The following is a 13,163-nucleotide window of genomic DNA, read 5'->3' on the forward strand; positions in this document are numbered from 1 at the left end:
CCTTCCAGGGAACTAAATGAGGAGTCTCCCCATGGGACCTCCCAGAGGGACTGTGGGTAATTTCTGGGATCCTTGGAACTTGGGATCTTGTAAGAATTCTCTCCGTAAATTCCTTTGTGATTTCTGTTTATCATGTTTATTTCATTCAAACTGGAGGTGAAGGGTCCTCCACCTTCAGGGCCGCAGGGAGAAAGGGTTCCTGGAATCCCCGCTTCCTGAGAGGCCCCCAAGTCTGCAGCTCCGCTTCCTCTAAGGGGCCTCCCTTGGGATGGCAAATGCCGCTGCCTGGCCAGCCACACCAGAGGAAATGGCCAAGGAAAGGGAACTCGGGGCCAGCCCCGGCCTGGATAGTCCTGCTCAAGCTCCCAGACCGAGCATCGCTCCCACTCGGGCGCACCTGGATCTAACCAGGGACTTGCGCTCTCTGTTCGCAATGGTTAAAAATAAACAGGCTTTATTGGCTCCGGAGCGTCTCCCTCCCACCCCTCAGATGGAACCTTCCTTTGGGGCAGAGGAAAAGCGCCCAATACAGAAACCTGGCTGGAGAGAGGTGACCCCTCTGCCCGCTCTGGGGTCTCCTCCTGCGCCGGTGGGGGGCCACTTCTCCAGGACCACCTCAGGCCTCAGTTCCTCTGCCCCTGCGGCTCTATATTTTCATTGCCAGAGGCCTTCACTGCTAGAGGCAGAGGGGGTTCTCTGACCCCGCTTGCTCTGTTCTGTGTCAGCTCAGAAATTCTCCCCCCATTTTTCCGAATCCCGCGTTCCCCTCCCCAAATAACATCCCCTTCCCCTCATTTGCCACAGTATCTTCTGGCTCTGAACTCTCAGGTTCATTTACTTGGGGCTGGACCAGGTCTGAGAAATCATCCAGTCCAACCCCCTCACTTTATGGATGAGGAAAACTGAGGCCTGGAGGGATCAGAGGGTCCCTGGGAAGTGACAGAGCCAAGAGCCCGCCTCAGGGCCGCTCCTTTTTCATCTAGAAACCCTGAAAGCAAACTTTCCGTCTGGCTTGAGAAGAATAACTGGGAGACACCGGCCTGGATAGAAAAGAAATAAAAATTAGGAGTAAAGGAGGATGGAGGATGGCGCAGGGAGGGCTTTGGAGGCGCTATCAGAATCTGACCTTTACCCTGGCAATGGCCAGAGACGCCAGCCCTCAAGTAGGGCTTTAATTTCAATAAGTTCAGAGTGAGGATCCCGTTTGTAAACCAGAAGTTCTCCTGAAAAGGCTCTTTCCGGCCACAGCAAAGGCCAAGGTCACGTACATAAATCCCGAGTGGGAAGGGAGCAAGGGGGAGCATGTTCGCTTGTTCCCGGGGCTGCGGTGGGATTCTCGGTGCAGGATTATACAAGTGCTCTCCAGGATTTGGGGGACAGGTCTTGGGGCCTGTGATGGCTGATGGGTTCCTTGGGCGGAAGGTTCTGCAGCCTTTGCGCTGCTTCCCGGAACTTGTTTTCAGGATGTTTCCTAGTCCCCAAGGGGCACCTTGAAAACTCCTACCTTGTGACCGCTGAATGTTCTCACATGAGGGCCAGGCCCCCCAAGTCCGTGGGGAGGCTGCCCGCCGTGGGGTGTGTCCACAGGGCTTCCTGACCACCCCGTCCCTTGTCCATCCCTCCCGGCTCGCACAAGAATGTTATTTCTGTCGCTAACGTGTCTGGTGTCTCCGAGGCGGCCGGAGCGCCCGCTCTGCCCGATGTTGACCAGAGGTCATTCTGTGAAAAGGCTGGAGACCCATGGGCTTGGACCCTCTGCGTGCTTGTGATGGAACCTGCAGGACATATCCCGGGGATGATGGAAGCGATCGGGCTCACGTGTAAGTCGCCTTAATATTTGTCGAGGTTGTTCTTGTCTCGGGGGCGAGCCTTCCAAGCGACTGGGAATCGTCAAATTAGGGGATGGCTGAACAAACTGCCTGACGTGAACGCAGAGAAACGGGAAGACTTCCAGGAAGGGAGACCTAGGGAAGTCATCAGAGCCAGGAAAACAAGGTGCCTGGGCTGGCGACCCAGGAAAGGGAGCTGTGATTCCCTCCCTCCCTCCCTCCCTCCCTTCCTTCCTTCCTTCCTTCCTTCCTTCCTTCCTTCCTTCCTTCCTTCTTTTTTTCTTTCTTTTTCCTTTTTTTTCCTTTTTTCTCTCCTTTCTTTCTTTTTATGGTGGGATTGTTTTTGTTGATTTTTTTCCTTTCTTTTTCTTCATTTTTAAAAATTGTTATCATATGGGATGGCTCTTCAGGAGCCAAGGATAGATACAGGGTGAAACTGAGGCCATGTGCAAAAAAAGAGTAAGGAACATTTTCTTTTAAAAAGAACGATGGCATCTTTAGGATAGTGTCTAGAAATGAGAGAGGACTGAGAGTGCCCAAAGCCAGTGGGCCTCAAGGCAGGCAGATATACCTCAGACCTGGGCTCTCCCTGCTGCCCATTCTCTTGTTGGGGAGGGAGATGATGAAGGCAGCTGCTGGAGAAGAATGTCCCAGAGGGGCCCCATTGGAGGCACCATCGTGAAGCCCACCAGCCCTGTGCCAGACAGACCCCAAGGCATCCTCCTGGGGCGGCCCTGCTCCCAGAGCCTGCACTGGAAGGCCAGGGCCAGGCGGGCACTTGTGGCCTCAGGAGCAGAGTCCACTTGGGTCAGAAAAGGGGGTCAGATGGCCTGGTGGTCGCAGAGGAAACTCCCCAGTGATCATGTGCGCTCTGATGGAGCCCAGAGCTTCCCGGCAGGACCAGGAGGAATCCTCAGGTCGGGGTGGTGGGGACAAACCCCACCCAGAGAAGGGCCCGCTGAGCTTCCCCTGCATGGTTGCTGGCAGCGCAGAGACGTCCATGTGGGGAATGCTGATGTGGGGGTCACTGAGGGGCGCCCATGGGATGGCACCGGACCCTGGTCTCCCCCAGAAGCTGCTGCCCCAGCCCAGAAACGTGTGTGGACCAGCCAGAGCTGAACAAGAGCGCCCAAGTGGCCCCTCCTCCGGCTCAAGGTACCGGAGCCATCTGGGAAGCAGCCTGGGGCTCTCTGGCCTGGCGCAGAGCGGGCACAGACTGCAGATGAGGACAGAGCCAAGGCAGCACCAGCCGACCTGCAAACTCAACAGCAGGGAAGCCCACGCGGAGGCAGGGGTCTTGTCCAGAAGGTCACATGATGCCACAACTGCTGGGATACCAGGAGGAGGGGCGAGGGCGATCGGGGACCCCCAAGGAGCCGGACAACTCCCAGGTAGAAAGATGACTGGGGCTTGGGGACAAGATGCCCAACATGCGTGGCAGGAGCGATCTTGCTCCCACAGTCGTGGGGAGATGGCCGACAAAGGACCAGGAGAGGTAGAGCCTACCTGGGCAAGAATTCACATGTGCCAAGGGCAGCCCACCCATTGGCTCAACCACCAGCCCAATCACCGGCCTAACCACTGCCCCGACCACCGGCCCAACCACCGCCCCGACCACCGGCCCAACCACTGCCCCAACCACCGGCCCAACCACCGGCTCAACCACCACCCAAGAGTGGACAAACAAGCCTATGATGCTTATTCTATGCCACCCACTGTAAGCTCAGGTAGAAAGAATTAAAAAGCAGGGAAGGGGCCCCCAAAGCTTTAGCTCCAGGAGGCAGAAGACCCCTGACTGCTGAGACAACGGCGGAGGTTGGAGCTGGGCCAAGGATACTGGACGGGCCTGGGACAAGCTCTCCCCGCGGAGCCAGGGGCAGCCGGAGCGACCTGGAGCCTGTCCGGGAGCTTCTCGTGATGACTGTGGACACGGGAAAGGCCCCTCGGCTGGGGAGGAACGTCCTGTCAGAGACGGGGAGCTCCTGCCCCGGGCATGCAAAGGCTTCAACTTTGCTGCAGCCGCCGGGCTCTGGGTGCCTTGGGGCCTTCTGAGCAGCTGGGCTGGAAGGAAGTAGTAAAACTGGCCTCATGCCTTAGTGCTGGCCATCTTTTTCCCAGAAAGGGCCGTGAGCAGCTGCAAACAGGAAGTGAGTGACAAAGCCGGGGGCTTTCTGGCCTAGACGCCCGCCGGGGCTGCTGGGACCGAGCTTCAGGAGGAAGCTCTGGGAGGACCCAGGGAAGACGAGCAGCTGGGGGAGGGGGCCTTCATCCCCCTTTGGGGGGGGGCCTTCATCCCCCTCCGGTGCCCACTCTCCCCTGTGCCTTCCACAAGCTCGGGCCCTGTTGGCGGGCCACACCCTGCTAAGCCACCTGGGCAGACGGGCTGCACCAGGCCCCGTAACGGGCAGACCTCAAGCCTATCAGTGAGTTGGGGCCTTTACCCCGGCCCGGCAGAAGGGTGGGTGAGAACAACGTGTTCCTCGCCCATGGAGGCCGCTGGAGCGGGCCCTTTGAAGGTGGGAGCTCGGTCTGGCGTAGACGCTCGGTCGTCCGTTGCATGCTGGGCCGTTGCCAGGCGTTTGGATTGGTGAGCCGCCCTGGAGTTTGCTGACTCGGGCAGAATAAAGCCAAATGAACAAGTCGGCCTCGCTCAAATCCAATTTACACACAAGTCAAGACACCTCCCGGAAGCCATCGGTCTTCTCCAGAAAAGAAAGATGAACGGGAGCAGCTCAGAGCGGGCACCCCAAGGCTGGGACGGGGGCTCCCGCCCCAAGGACACTGGCACCCCCCCTCAGGGGACTCTGAGCTCGGCCCCACGAATGCCCTTTCCGGCCTTCCACCATCTTGGCTCCTGCCAAGGCTTGTATGAGGGGGGGCCGCCTTCCTCACACCCTGCGCCTCTCAGGGAGGGAGGTGCTAATGGACGACCGCCAGCCGGCCCCTATTGCAGCTCAGATACAGGAGCGGACGACCAGCAAGGTGACAATGGCGCTCAGACCCCCAGCAAGGCGATGGCGACACTCAGACCCCCAGCGAGGTGACAGCGTTCTGTGGAGAAACGTGGCCATCAAAGGACCCCTGAGTGAAGCAACCTTCCGAAGCCCTGGAGGGTGCAAGCAGTTGGTGCCCCGGAGAGGGGGCTCACCAGAAGCCTCCATGGAAGACCGCCCGTTGCCCATTGGAGAGCCACCTTCTAACAAGCAGGAGGCGGGAATGATGGGCACTCGCCTTGGTGTCCAGCTCCCCCAGGTGGACAAAGAGTGACCCCCATGTGGGCGCTGGAAGAAAGATCTCCAGGGAGGGAGGCTGTGTGCCCTTCTGAGGCAGGGCTGATGGCAGGGCCCGTCCTTGTCCAAAGTGTCCAGCCGTACCCTGCCAACAACAATCCTGGGAGAGCCCGCCCAGCAGCCTGTGTAGACCATCTGCAACGATCGGTCCCCTCCGCAGTAAACTCAGATGGAGGGGAAGGGGGAGGTCAATCGGTGGCAAAGAACTGGACGGCCGACCTGAAAAAGGAATCGTATGTGTCCGTGCCGTGTAGTGGGGCAGAGAGGAGGGTGCCCTGCAGGCAGGAGCACTGTCTTCCAGCGTTCTAGTCCAGCCCCACTTCCCGGCTGCGTGGCCTGAGCCACTCCAGGCCTCAGGTTCCTCATCTGCAAAATGGAGGCAAATGCAAACCCCCCGGTTCCTCTGCCAGGGAAACCCCAGATGGGCTCAGGAGAGTTGGACGAGACTAAAACGAACAAAGCAAAACTACAAGTGCAAACACGCGGCAACGGGACTGCCCATGTGCAATGTGCCCTGTACATAATCATAGCTGTTTCCTGCCTGCTTGGCTAGGCTGTTTTTATTATTTTACTGTTATTGTTCATTTGCTTATATGTCTCTGAGGTCATAATAATAGCAAACATTTATTAAGCGCCTACTGCATGCCAGGAATGTGCTAAATGATTTACAATTATTATTTTAATTTGATTGTCCCAATATAAGTGCTAATATTACCCCTGTTTTACAGATGGAGAAACTGAGGCAAAGAGGGTGAAGTGACTTGCCTAGAGTCACACAGCTAGCAAGTGTCAGAGGATAGATTTGAATTTAGGTTTCTCCGACTCAGCACTCTGGGCACCCGGGTATAGCGACCTATTCTTGTTATTTGCTCATCGGTTATTCACATATAGGCTTATAGTTATTCATTTTAAAAGAAAGACGGCCCTATTGATTGGTGAGGGGGCTCAGTCCGGCCTCAAATGTTTCCTAGCTGTGTGAGCCCCATTTGCCTCAGTTTCCCCATCTGTGAAGCCTGAAGCCAGAGACTGAAAAGTGTCTAACGTATAAGCTTTTGATTCCATGCCAGTCTCCTGGGGATTCTCTTATTCGCCCAGTTAAGAAGCCAGATGGGGAAAGGAAAGCAGACGGCTCTGTGGTCAGCCTTAATAGCACCTTAGCAGCTAAACCATCCCCCGGGACCTGTGCAGGCCGAACTCGTTGCCCTGACCAGAGCTTTAGAATGGGGGAAGGCCTGAGAGCGCACATCTATCCTGACTCCAAAAAAACCTTTTGGGTTTCCCTGCCCACAGGGCTGCTGGGAAAGAAAGGGGATTTCGGACAGTTAAACATTCCCCCTCTAAGCGTGCAGGGGAAATCCTCCGGCCTTGCAAGCTGTCCAGAGAGCTTTCTGTAACATCTCGGAAAGGATTTCAAAAGGCGGGCCCGCTGCAGGAAAGAGGCTGGCGGACTGCAGCAGCTCGGGAACCCACGGCACGACTCCCTCGGCACCCAGACTCTTCCTCGAGTCCCAGGAATGGCCCTTGCTGGAGGGGCCACGTGCCCTCCCTCCCCTGGGTGGTCTCCCAGACCCTCAGCCAGCTGCCAGTCCCACAAGCGAGCCAGTGGAAACTTCTCTTGGACCGGCACCAAGCCACTCACTGAGGAAAAAATGCTCTCCCGTCCCTATTTTCACTGGTTACGGACCAGGAAAATTCACGAGGCAACTCGGTCCTCCCGCCCAATTCATGCTGCAGCGAATCCTGGAGATGCCGTTCAAGCCTTCTCTCCTTTAAAGTCTGTTCGGAGAAGGCACCGGATCCAGGCCAGGACGCACAGAGTTTTTTCTTTGTCCTTTTTTAGCTTTTTATTTTCAAAACATAAGCGTCGATAACTTTCAACATTCACTCCTGCCAAACCTTGAGTTCCAGATTTTTTCTCCCTCCCTTAGACATCAAGTAATCCAATGTATGTTTACCACGTGCAGTTCACATTTGGCTGCACAAGGAAAATCAGATCAGAAAGGAAAGAAAAGGGAAAGCAGGCGGACAACAGAAAGGTGGGAACGCCAGGTGGCGATCCACACTCGGTCCCCCTGGGCCTCCCTCGGGATGCAGGTGGCTCTCTCCATCACAAGTCGGTTGGAATTGGTCCGAATCGTCCATCGGCAGGCGGGTTACGGTTACATAATCTCGTGGCTGTGTCCAACATTCTCTCGGTTCTACTCACTTCACGTCAGTTCATGTCTCTCCGCGTCTTTCAGAAATCATCCTGCGCATAGATTTTACCCATACGCCCCCACGCAGGGCTTTCCAGTTGCTTCTGGCCTTTGTTGACACCTTCGCCAGTTGGGTAGAGCCTTTCCTTGCAGGACCGAGAAAGTACAGATTTAGTAAAGTCGATTCCACCTGGCTTTGGTCTGCCTGGCTCCTGCAGAGGGACCGTGGGCCAGCGCTCTCTGCTCATTTGGTCCCCACGGGTGGGTGGAAAATTCCTTTGTCAAAATTCAGTAGCCCGAGGGGGCCCAGGATTGTTGGGTTTATGGCCCACATCCACAGGGTGGGCAGTATCCCTGCCCAAATGCTTTTTTTTTTTTTTTTTTTTTGGCAAGAACCCTCTTGATAGGGGATCATTCCCTTGCTTGGAAATCAATCTCCACAGCCACGAAGTGGTCCAAGACCCCAGTTAGTGTTGTGCCACCGTTCCCTTTTAATGTCCTGACACAGTTTCCCTAATTGTCCCATTCAGTTACTCTGCCTCAGGTTATAACCATTCCCTCCTAATGTTTGACATTATAAAGGTCTTTATCCATTTTAGCCATTAGAATATCAGGAGCCTCTGCAGAACCTCCCATTATGTCATCCTAGGTGCCGCCCCCCATTAGGTCATCCCCACCCAGGCACCTCCCCCATTAGGTCATTGTTCTTGTTACCCTATAAAAGATTCTTGTATCTGACATTCACGGCTGGAGTCTTTGAGAGCACAGTCTCATTCAGCCCCGGGACCAAACATGGATCCATTGGTCCCAGTAAATCTCTCCATTTAATAAATTATGAAATACTCTCTAATCTCTATCCTGCCTCAGTTTCTCCGGCATTGCATTAGAAGGGTTTGTGTCTGGCTCTTTCAGCCTAGTAGAATTTCCCCTTCTCTGAAGTTTGCTTTTAAGTGAAATTAAATATAACCTCAGCTCCCAAAGCAGTCCTCTTCATGGGGGCCTTGGCTCCAAGACCCCCCCACTTTGAGTCCCCTTTCTCCCGCTCCTTTCTGGCCAAGGTTTGCCGGATGTTTCCTTCAGACTCCAGGATGCCTCTCTCCAAACCTGGCTCAAGGCAAGGACTCACCACCTACTGGATCTGGCCCCCGTCCGGTTCCCACCTCCCGCTAAAAGGCGAGGGAGGGACAATCTCAGCAGGAAGTAGCTTCAGAAGAAGAGATTTCCATCCCTCGCCCCCAAAACTTTTGGGTCCGTTTCTCCCCTTCAGGGGAGAAACGAGGAGATCCGGGTATCCTGGGTGAGCTTCAGCAGGGAAATCCTTGCAAACCATCTGAAAGCCTGGCTGTGGCCCGAGGCAATCAGGGAGGGAGCACCGATAGGATTATCTCAATCTGAAGCGGTCCTTTTGTTCCTGCCTTTCACAGCATCATCTGAACCTCGGAGTTTACTTATCCCAGAAAGGCAAGTTAGGATGCCAACTCCCCCCCACCCTCCCAGGTTAAATTTCCCCTATAAAAGATCTCACGTTGTAGAACCTTGCTCAGGAGGTAGCCCGGTTCCAATAGCTATTTTCTCAATGAATGTAGCCCAGAATTCTCCTTTGCTAAGGCTAACTGTGGCTATATATTGGGGGGGGGGGGTCATCTGCTAACTTCTCTTGGAATTTAGCCCACTTTTAACAGTATAATAAAATCTCGATTCGGAGGAGGTCCAAGCCTACAGATTTGCTTGAGGTGACCCACAACACCAGACCATAAACCCAACTTCCTTTTGGGCTATTGAAATGGGAAGCCTGAAGAAACTTTCTCTCTCAAGGAGAAAGCTACCTTGAACTTTACCTCTGCACCCCACTCGAGGCAAACCTCTTTACAAAATCTCCTGATTGCATTAGGGGCTTTTGTCCACTGAGAGTCTCTTTCTAGGTGACATTCAGAAATAAACTTTCCTATATTTTTGCCATAGATAACTCAGTTTAGTGAATTCTTGTCGCAAGAACTCGCCTGGCTCTGCCTTTCTTGTTTCCAAGCCAAGGCTTGAATCCCATCACTATCACCCTGTATCCCATCATTTGGGTGGGTAACCTCTTCATTTTGGTCGTCTGTTAAAAGAGAATCTGCCTCATCACCCCCTCAAAACATCCAAGACTCTACTGACCCTGCCCTGACCATTGCCAATACCAAAGACTTTCTGTTATTAGACCGTCTTAGGAAATGCCTTTGCTAAAAGTTAATTAAGTCCACTGACTGATTTTTAAAAGTATTATTTATTTTAAAACATTAAAAAAACTCCCTCTCCAGCTCTTCTACTGTCCATGGAGAAGGCGAGCAATATCATATCAATCAAAAATGTGAAATCATGCGAGACATTTCCACTTTTGTCATGTCACAAGAAAAACACCAAGAAAAATACAGAAATGTTTTAAAAGTACACTTAATTCACATTTGAGTTCATCAGTTTTCTCTGGAGAGGTGAAGAGCATTTTTCATCATGAACGATTTGAAATTATCTTAGGTCAATAATGATCAAAGTAACTAAGACTTAAATAGTTGACTATCATCATAATATTGCTGCAACTTGGTACACTGATCATGCAGAACTTTCATGTTTTTTGTGAAACCAACCTGCTTATTATTTCTGGTAGTATAATGGTAATCCATCACGATCATATACAACAACTTGTCCAATCATTCCCCCAATTGATATATTTCAATTTCCAATTCTTTACCACTACAAAAAGAGCAGCAATGAATATCTTTGGACAAAAAAAGTCCTTTTCCTTTTCCCCTGTTTTTAATTTTTAATCTTTAGGGGATAAAGACCTAGTAATGGTATTGTTAGGTCAAAGGATATGCAGTTTGGGGCATGCCTGTTTTTCCATACCTTCTCCAGCTTTTGCCATTTTCCTGTTCTGTCATCTTGGTCAGTCCTGACTAAGTGGTACCTCAGGATTGTTTTATTTGTATTTCTCTACTTAATAGTGATTTAGAGCATTTTTTTCATATATCCATAGATGAGTTTGATTTCTTCTTCTGAAATGCTCCTATTCATATTCTGTGACTATTGCTCAGTTGGGGAATGGCTCATTTTTTAAAAATTGACTCAATTTCCTTTATATTTGAGAAATGAAGAGAATAAGAGAATAATAAGAGAAATTTGCTAAAATTTGCTAAAAATTTGCTAAAAAAACCTTTTGATATTACTTCATTTTCTATTAGCAAAATATAGTTTCCTGATTACAAAATGTAGGTTCTTGATTATCTCTTTCAAATGGGCCTAGTTTTGGTTTTGCTTTGCTGAGATCATAATTGCTACATTGCTTTTTAACTTGAGCTTTAGTATAATCGAGTCTGTTCCATCTCCTTAGTTAAACTCTGTGTATGTCTTTCTGTTTCAAGTTTATCTCTTGTTGGATCTGGATTTGGGTTTCTAATCCATTCTGCTATCCTCTTCCATTTTATGGATAAGTTTATCCCCTTCGTATGGATAATTATCATTTCTAACAACTATATTTTCTCCCATCTTCTTTTCTTCTGTTTATCCTTATCTTTCTCTTTTTACCCCATCCTATCAAAAGTCTGTTTGTTTTACTCATCCCTTAATCTGCTTTCTCTTTTTATCATAACTTCCCCCTTCCTGTTTGGGCAAGGGTTAGGGTTAGATTTCTATGCCCAACTGAATGTGTATTCTTCCTTCTTTGAAACAATTCTGGTGAGAGTAAGATTCAAATGTTACCCACCATTACCCCCCCCCCCATTTTCACCTCCACTATAAAAACTCTTCCTTATATGCCCCTTTTATGTGAGATAATTTTCTCCATTCTTTCCCTCTTTCCCCCTGTTTCTTACTCTTCATTTTGTAGGAAATGATCCCCCTATAATCAACCCAACCATGCCCTCAGTCTATGTCTAACTGTCCTAATGATAAAGTTCTTAGGCATTACAAGAATCATCTTTCCATGTAGGAACATAAACAAATGAACCTTAGTAAGTCCCTTATGATTTCTCTTTTCACATTTATGTATTTATTTTTCTCTGAATCTTTTATTTGAAAGGCAAATTTTCTATTCAGCTCTGGTTTTTTCATCTAGAATGCTTGGAATTTCATTAAATATCCATTGCCCCCTCCCCCAAAAAGTTATATTTAATTATGCTGGGTAAGGTATTGGTTGTAATCTAGCTCTTTGGCCTTCTGGAATATCATATTCCAAGCTCTCCACTCTACAAGTTGCAAAATCTTTCTTACATGATCCTTGGCTGGCTCCATAATATCGAATCGTTCCTTTTTGATTGCTTGCAATATTTTCTCCTTGACCTGATTAGTGAATTCTTTCAACTTCTATTTTACCATCTAGAGCTAAGACACCAAAGCAGTTTTCCTTAATGATTTCCTGAAATACAATGTCTAGGCTCTTTCTTTGATCATGACTTTCAGAGAGTCCAAAAATTCTTTTTTTTTTTTTTAAATAACTTTTATTGACAGAACCTATGCCAGGGTAGTTTTTTACAACATTATCCCTTGCACTCACTTCTGTTCCAATTTTTCCCCTCCCTCCCTCCGCCCTCTCCCCAAAGATGGCAAGCAGTCCTATACATGTTAAATAGATTGCAGTGGATCTTGGATATAATATATGTGTGCAGAACCAAACAGTTTTCTTGTTGCTCAAGGAGAATTGGATTTAGAAGGTAGAAATAACCCGGGAAGAAGAACAAAAATGCAAGCAGTTTACATTCATTTCCTAGTATTCTTTCTTTGGTTGTAGCTGCTCCTGTCCATCCTTGATCAATTGAAACTCAGTTGGATCTTGTTTTTGTTGAAGAAATCCACTTCCATCAGAATATATTCTCATACAGTATTGCTGTTGAGGTATATAATGATTTCCTGGTTCTGCTCATTTCGCCCAGCATCAGTTCATGTAAGTCTCGCCAAGCCTCTCTGTATTCGTCCTGTTGGTCATTTCTTACAGAACAATAATATTCCATAACATTCATATACCACAATTTACCCAACCATTCTCCAATTGATGGGCATCCATTCATTTTCCAGCTTCTGCCACTACAAACAGGGCTTGCCACAAACATTTTGGCACATACAGGTCCCTTTCCCTTTTTAGTATCTCTTTGGGGTATAAGCCAGTAGAGACACTGCTGGATCAAAGGGTATGCACAGTTTGATAACTTTTGGGCATAGTTCCAAATTGCTCTCCAGAATGGCTGGATGTATTCACAATTCCACCAACAATGTATCAGTGTCCCTGTTTTCCCACATCCCCTCCAATATTCTGCATTATCTTTCCCTGTCATTCTGGCCAATCTGACAGGTATGTAGTGGTATCTCAGAGTTGTCTTAATTTGCATTTCTCTGATCAATAGTGATTTGGAACACTCTTTCATATGAGTAGTAATAGTTTTAATTTCATCATCTGAAAATTGTCTGTTCATATCCTTTGACCATTTATCAATTGGAGAATGGCTTGATTTCTTATAAATTAGAGTCAATTCTCTATATATTTTGGAAATGAGGCCTTTATCAGAACCTTTGACTGTAAAAATGTTTTCCCAGTTTATTGTTTCCCTTCTAATCTTGCCTGCATTAGTTTTGTTTGTTAGCAAAACTTTTCAATTTGATATAGTCAAAATTTTCAATTTTGTAGTCAATAGTGATCTCTAGTTCTTCTTTGGTCATAAATTCCTTCCTCTTCCACACGTCTGAGAGGTAAACTATCCTATGCTCTTCCAATTTATTTATAATCTCATTCTTTATGCCTAGATCATGAACCCATTTTGACCTTATCTTGGTGTACGGTGTTAAGTGTGGGTCAATGCCTAGTTTCTGCCATACTAATTTCCAAT

Source organism: Sarcophilus harrisii, chromosome 6, assembly GCF_902635505.1.
Source record: "Sarcophilus harrisii chromosome 6, mSarHar1.11, whole genome shotgun sequence".
Classification (NCBI taxonomy): Eukaryota; Metazoa; Chordata; class Mammalia; order Dasyuromorphia; family Dasyuridae; genus Sarcophilus; species Sarcophilus harrisii.